Here is a 7,136-nt window from a genome sequence, read left to right as displayed (position 1 = left end):
TTTCATAAAATTATTTATATTGTTTTAAATAAGTATTTCTGGTCTGAAAACAATGATGTGTCTCCAATGTAAGCAGACGATGTCACTGCTACGGGTTGTGTAGGACCCGCCGCCTGTCCCTCTGCGGACATCCCTTCCCCTTCACAAGTCTGGAACTTACATTCCTGCTGGTCTGGATCTGTCAGTGTAGAAGCCGCCTTCTCCTCTCCACTTCCTTCCTGCACTCTTCCTGAAGTGATGGGAGGCGTTTCCAAAGAAAAACGCCTCGGGTCCTTGGGTAAATCACACGCTGATGAGTGCAATATCAGTCTGGGTTTCATGACTTGATATCGCGCTCAGCTGTGTATAAGAAGCCTGAGAGAGCAGCGCCCCCTACCAGCAGGTTACAAAGGGATTTATGCTGCACCTGCTAGTCGGACATTCAGGGGAAAGGGAAGACACAGAAGGGACATCAGTAGTTTGTGGCACCGCAGAGGGGACACCAGTAGTCTGTAGGGACACAGAGAGGGCACAGCGGTACTTTCTGGGGCCACAGAGGAGACACCAATACTATGGAGAGATAGTGAGAGCTAGTGGTAGGATGGGGAATATGAAGGGATGAATCTTGGCAAGAAGAAATCTTAGTGGCAGTCTGGGCCCAGACAAAGAACAAAAACGAAACCACAAGTCTTCTCTCCTTCTTTGCACTTCATTTCACTTGCCAGCAATGCCCAACAATGTAGAGGGGTGCAGAGGGAGAGCGGTGAGTGTAATTCACAGGTTCGGTGCCCGGGTCATTTGCCTTCTCTTCCTAGATTCTCCCGAACATTTCAGGCCAGTTGGTAAGTATTAATATACACCTACCACTGCAATGGTTCTATATGAATCACACTCCAACATATCTATATAGTGTGGTTGGCATTACTGACATGAACATGCCAGTGTGATTTCTCTTGACTATTTCTGGTTTACCCGTTTTTCCACTAATATTTATAACTAGAGATGAGCGGTTACGCTCAGATAAAGCAGTTACTTGATAAAAATGTAAAAACTATTTTAAAAAGCTCCTCCCCTGTTGTCCCTTATTATTTAAAAAAAACTTACAAATCCCCCCCCCCCCCCAATAGTATTGGTATTGCTAAATACATAACAATTTCAATTTTAAAAAAATGTAACCTGGCATAGTGAACGCTGAATAAAATATAAAATAATTGCCCAATATGGGTAGTTTTGTACATCACAACTTATATAAAATGGGAAAAAAAGCGATCAAATAGATCTATGAACCAAAAAATTATAACATTAAAAACTGCAGCTTGTCCTAAAAAAACAGCCGACTGTTAAAAAATAAAAATGTAATATTTTTTTGAATGTAGGAATTTTCATAAAATTATTTATATTGTTTTAAATAAGTATTTCTGGTCTGAAAACAATGATGTGTCTCCAATGTAAGCAGACGATGTCACTGCTACGGGTTGTGTAGGACCCGCCGCCTGTCCCTCTGCGGACATCCCTTCCCCTTCACAAGTCTGGAACTTACATTCCTGCTGGTCTGGATCTGTCAGTGTAGAAGCCGCCTTCTCCTCTCCACTTCCTTCCTGCACTCTTCCTGAAGTGATGGGAGGCGTTTCCAAAGAAAAACGCCTCGGGTCCTTGGGTAAATCACACGCTGATGAGTGCAATATCAGTCTGGGTTTCATGACTTGATATCGCGCTCAGCTGTGTATAAGAAGCCTGAGAGAGCAGCGCCCCCTACCAGCAGGTTACAAAGGGATTTATGCTGCACCTGCTAGTCGGACATTCAGGGGAAAGGGAAGACACAGAAGGGACATCAGTAGTTTGTGGCACCGCAGAGGGGACACCAGTAGTCTGTAGGGACACAGAGAGGGCACAGCGGTACTTTCTGGGGCCACAGAGGAGACACCAATACTATGGAGAGATAGTGAGAGCTAGTGGTAGGATGGGGAATGTGCAGGGATGAATCTTGGCAAGAAGAAATCTTAGTGGAATTCTGGGCCCAGACAAAGAACAAAAACGAAAGCAGAAGTCATCAATCAGAGGAGATGACACATGTGATCACTGGAGGTAACAGCACTGTAATCACTATCACAGTGTAGAATCTAGCATCTCTATGATATGATTGTATTAGAGGTATACTAGAGCTGAGCCGCTGTTATAGATATGCTGTCCCTAATTTAATTTTGAGTTCTGCTGTGGGGCCCTGTGAGTTCAATGTATGCCCCTCTTTGCAAAAGTAGTAAAACATTAGGACTGTATAAATTTGGTATTGCTCTAATCATGCTGATCCGGAGTATAATGTTCTCAAGCGATTTATGCTGCATAGTAAAGTCAGTAAAAACAAAACCCCCCAAAAATGTTGACATTTCTAGGTCTCCCCAAAAAATACATGAATAAAAAGTTATATAGACATAATATAAACCCCAAACTCCTGCTATGCAGTAAATGACTGGGCCTGCTGGCAGTGCCGGAAGCAGACTGCGCTGTCCATAATACAGAGGCCTGGGTTGGTACTGCAGGCAAAGCTCCCATTGAATTCACTGTCTGCAGTACCAAACCAGGCTGCTACAATGTTCACAGCGCTATCTGCACTTCTACTAATAGTTAAACTCTCCAACAGCCCTTTTAAGGGGTTAACAAATATTTGTATTATAGCACACGTTTTATATTGAGAATGCCACCACAAATGGGGCTGAAATATGGATTGGACTATTGGACGGACTGACTTTCACATGTATATATGGAATTAGGATGTGCCTGCACATGGCATATACAGTACCTGGAATGTGAAACAGGTTGTGCAGTGGAATCACAGGTGCATCCACCCAGTATATAGCACATTAAGTGGGTGAAAACTGGAGAAAAGTCACAGATTTCTGAAACATGAGGATTCAAAATCCACAACATGCTAATTTTTCCATATGGATTTTTATCTGTGGATTGTTACAGTAATGACTTCATTTAGATGATATTCAAGGGGTATCATAGCCTTATCCATCAGGTATATCTAATCGTATATATAATGTATACGATGCATCAGAGAAGAGCGCAAAACACTGAAGTGATGTGTTCAGGCTCTTCTGCTTTATTGTTCTGATACAAGAGGTTCTATACTTTGGCTTCTCCAACGGTCCACAATGTAAAGTCTAGAGCGCGTGCGATACTTCTAATATAGTAGAATCCTACAAGAGGCTGATGATGACAAAGCTGCATGATCATTGTCTGAGACCCTGTTAGTAAGATGGAACTACAATGCGTCTTCTCCTCACATGTTTCTTGCTCTGCACACAGCATTAATATTACCACATAACATGTAATTCCCTACAGTTACACAGATCTCCATCCAGATGCATTGTACTGTAGATTGCTATGGAGCTGCGCTGAAGAATCCGCACTGCAAACCTGCACTGTGAATCCAACCTTCAGATCAGTTTCGGATTTTTGCTCTATTTGTCCTCTTCATAAATGACTGTTTTTCTAGGTGGTGCTGGCAGAAGACAACTCTACTCGGCAGAAGTTTGCTGTGAAAGTCATCGCCAAGAGAAGCCTGCTTACCGAAGGAGAGGACCGCGTGATGGTGGAGCGGCGGGTGCTACAACTTGCATCTGGCAGCCCCTTTCTTCTACATGGACAATTTGCTTTCCAGACAAAGGTACATTTATGACTACTTCCAAATGAAGAAATACCAGTATATGTACCTGATGCTGTAGTGATACAAAGTATCTGCGAGCCGTGCAACAGTAAGACATTTCCATCCACAGAGATCTTGGGCTGACATAGCAATAGTCACAATGGGCCCCACTTTACACTGAGGGGCCGTTAAATATACAATACCTTTATTATAATGAATGCCCGCTATTCAGTTTGTAGGTGTACAATGCTATGCTTATTAATGTCCTAGGATATCTGTACAGGGATATAGGAGCCGTGAGTCTATGGATGTCGAGGTGAACAACAGTAACAAGCACAACCAAAAATACCAAAAACTGGGTGCTACACATGTGCAAGAACTCTAATCAAAGTACTATAGACACAAATTTAACCACTTAAAACCTAATACAAACATAGAAGCGAACCACAGGGGTATGTGCAAACATCGGGGGTCAATCTGCTGATTTTCACTGCGGATGTCACTCATTGCCTTGAATGAAATCCACAATGAAGATCCATGACTTTCCTGTGACCGATGACGCATGCTGCATGACTATCCTCCACTGCAGCTTGTTTTCATTGTTAGTAAATGGGGTTTGTTAAAAGCCCTCTCATTTACATTGTACTGCACATTGTTGGAGAATGTCGGTGCACATTCCGTAGCTGAAATTCCGTAACAATTCCGCAGCGTTTGAACTCACCAGCCGTCGCGTTGGTTCAAAGAGCACTGCAGTGATTGGCTGACAGCAGTGCTCGCTGGCTAATCAGAGCCATCGCTTCCTGGAGGCGGGATTTATGAACGCTGCAAACAGGAAGTGATGATTTGTCAGTGGCCAAGGAGTGCAGGAAGCCCGGTGGAGCTACGGAACTTTGCAGACCATCGGGAGGAACCCGGACCATGGCAACTAGCTTAGTATTAATAAGACATCCCCCGAAAAGAAAACCCTGTGCCTCTTTTGGGGCAAACATTATTATAAGACAGGGTCTTATTTTCAGAGCATCATGGTATTGAATAGTTACTATTTGCAACCAGGCTCCTAAGCTGGGGGTCTGCAGACCCCCCTCTCCACAATACAGGCTGCTCTCATTGTAATTAGTTTGTAACTGTCTCTCACATAGCATGCTGAATGGCAGCTTGTGTGACTTGAAATTAAAGGGGTTGCCCAGTTACTGGACAACTCTTCAATAAGACCCCCTGTATTAAAACAATAAATTTTGATATACTTACCCCTCTGCAGCCTCCGGGATCCAGCCCTTGAGCCCGCTGCATTCCCGGTGATGGTTGTGACAGATGATGTCACAGGAAACCACATGATAACTGCAGCCAATGAAAGATCAGTACAGTTTGGTTGCCATAAAAGAAATTAAATTAATATCCCTCTGGTGCCAAGAATTTTGAAAATTTAATATTCCAGGTTAAAAGTAGTAAAACTTAATAAAATCTATATAAGCTTGCTAATCGCCATTATCGTACCGACCCACAGAATAACGTTATGTCACAGTAAGATCTGCAGGATAATGGCATCAGTGCGTTTTATCATTTCACCACACTTACAAATGTAAAAATGTTCCCATACATTATATAGTAGACTAAATGATACCATTAAAAACACAACCCATCTCGCAAAATAAGAAGCCCTCATATGGCGAAAAAAAATGTATGTAATGAAAATAGGGATGAAGAAGTGAGAATAAAAAAATGAAAAGTGGGCGGTCCTTCAGGGGTTAAAGGAAAAAGGGTTTTGTGTAAAAAATCTGTGAATGTAGGCAAACGGTTTGTAAATAGTCTATGGATGCCACTGCGACTGAGATGGCGTCTTCTCTATGATGCAAACATGAAAACCTTATATGTACATTATTAGTGAAACTAGATGGAGAACGCCTGCTGTATGAGGTATAAGCTACACCTCTCCTGTGTCTGGGGCCGGGCTGCAGCCTTATTATCACCAGTACTGAGCTTACTGATCCATCATACATGTAACTGTCCCATCCCCCCCATCGTCATATAGTCTACATCTATGATGGAGAAATAACTGAGAATGGCCTCTGTATAACATAGTAACATAGTATGTGAGGCTGAATGAAGACAAGGTTCATCTAGGTCAGCTTTGTTGATCCAGAGGAAGGCAAATAATCCCAAGAGGCAGAAGCCAATTAGCCCTTTTGGGGGGAAAATTCCTTCCCGACTCCATAATGGCAGTCAGAATAATCCCTGGATCAACCTCTGATAGTTCCTGTCTGTATAGAATGAAGACGCTGCAATCATTTGGTAACTTGATCCTAGACATTCACATTCTTGTATCGCTCTTCTGTATGGCAGGACCTGGTGCTGCTCGGAATGGAATACATCAACTGCGGAGACTTCGATGAACTTCTACAGCGGAAGGGGTGTCTCGACAGCCCCTGTGCACGGTAATGTAGTCGTAAGCTAATAAACATCTCCCTGTGGGTTATACATGAAGAGGACAGTACATGAGTGAAGTTACCCTTACACGGGGCAATTATCGCTGGAAGCAGCAAATTCAGGCAATAGCCGTCCCGTGTACTGGGTATGGAGCGAGAAATCGATCACTGGTCAGAGTCACTTAGCAGAACTAAAAACCCAGCGACTATCGGCCGTGTAAACCGGCAATCGTTCTACAATGCATGACTGCCTGTTTACTGTGAATGGAGGCGGCGGGTCAGCATGATCTTCAACCGCTCAGCCTCCATTCACAGAACGACTATCACTGCTTGTAAAGCACAGGGGCGATAGTTGGGCGGCTCTTCATGAAATGGCTGTTGGGCGCTTATGTAACCTATAGTAGTCCTGTGTAAAGGAACCTTTAGATTGTTAGCCTTACTGCCCACATACAAGCTCCAATGATGGACTCCATTCATTAAGGGACTGTACATAGAATAGAGTGTTATACTCAGAAGCTGCAACTATACTCTCCATCTATAGGATGTTAGCAGGGGCGTAGCTAAAGGCTCATGGGCCCGGGTGCAAAAGCTTATCTTGGGCCACCCAACTTCACTTAACGCCTTAACGCAGAGGCGTAACTTAAAGCTCCTGGGCCCCAATGTAAAACCTGTAACAGGGCCCACGAATATAATGCTTTATTCATAGTACTGGACTCCCTATATGGAGAAGAGAATATATAGTTATGTCAGTGGATGTTAGTACTGAAACACTTTGTTAAAAGACTTTTATCCAATTCTAGGCTTATTACTCTCTATATGGTCTGAACCTGTAGATCATGGATCTCACATTGTAATAGCAGCATCTCTTATACATAACTCTAAGTCACACAGTGCTTGCATAGGACTGCACCTAAAGTAGGGAAATGGCTGTTCTTGTATATTGGCACTGTTTGGCGGCCGTTAATCTGCAAAAAGAAAAAAAATAGTTCCATGCTCCACCGCATGTAACATTATATTGCATTGCTCCGGTGGATGATATATCTTCTCGAGGCTCTATAGGGTGTCGCACAGAGAGCCCACTGATC

The 7,136-nt window shown here is 43.2% G+C and overlaps 1 long non-coding RNA gene across 1 annotated transcript; it reads left to right on the top strand.

Annotated features, from left to right (window-relative positions):
- The first annotated feature begins 2,048 nt into the window (after positions 1 to 2,048).
- LOC136612085 (uncharacterized) lies at positions 2,049 to 6,080 on the top strand. Its single transcript, XR_010790351.1, has 3 exons — positions 2,049 to 2,064; positions 3,479 to 3,649; positions 5,969 to 6,080. It is a non-coding gene; the product is annotated as an uncharacterized lncRNA (long non-coding RNA).
- Positions 6,081 to 7,136: the final 1,056 nt, after the last annotated feature.

The sequence above is a fragment of the Eleutherodactylus coqui genome, chromosome 1, assembly GCF_035609145.1.
Source record: "Eleutherodactylus coqui strain aEleCoq1 chromosome 1, aEleCoq1.hap1, whole genome shotgun sequence".
Taxonomy (NCBI): Eukaryota; Metazoa; Chordata; class Amphibia; order Anura; family Eleutherodactylidae; genus Eleutherodactylus; species Eleutherodactylus coqui.
Note: the sequence above shows the minus strand (reverse complement) of the source record. Positions and strands in the feature narration are given on the sequence as shown.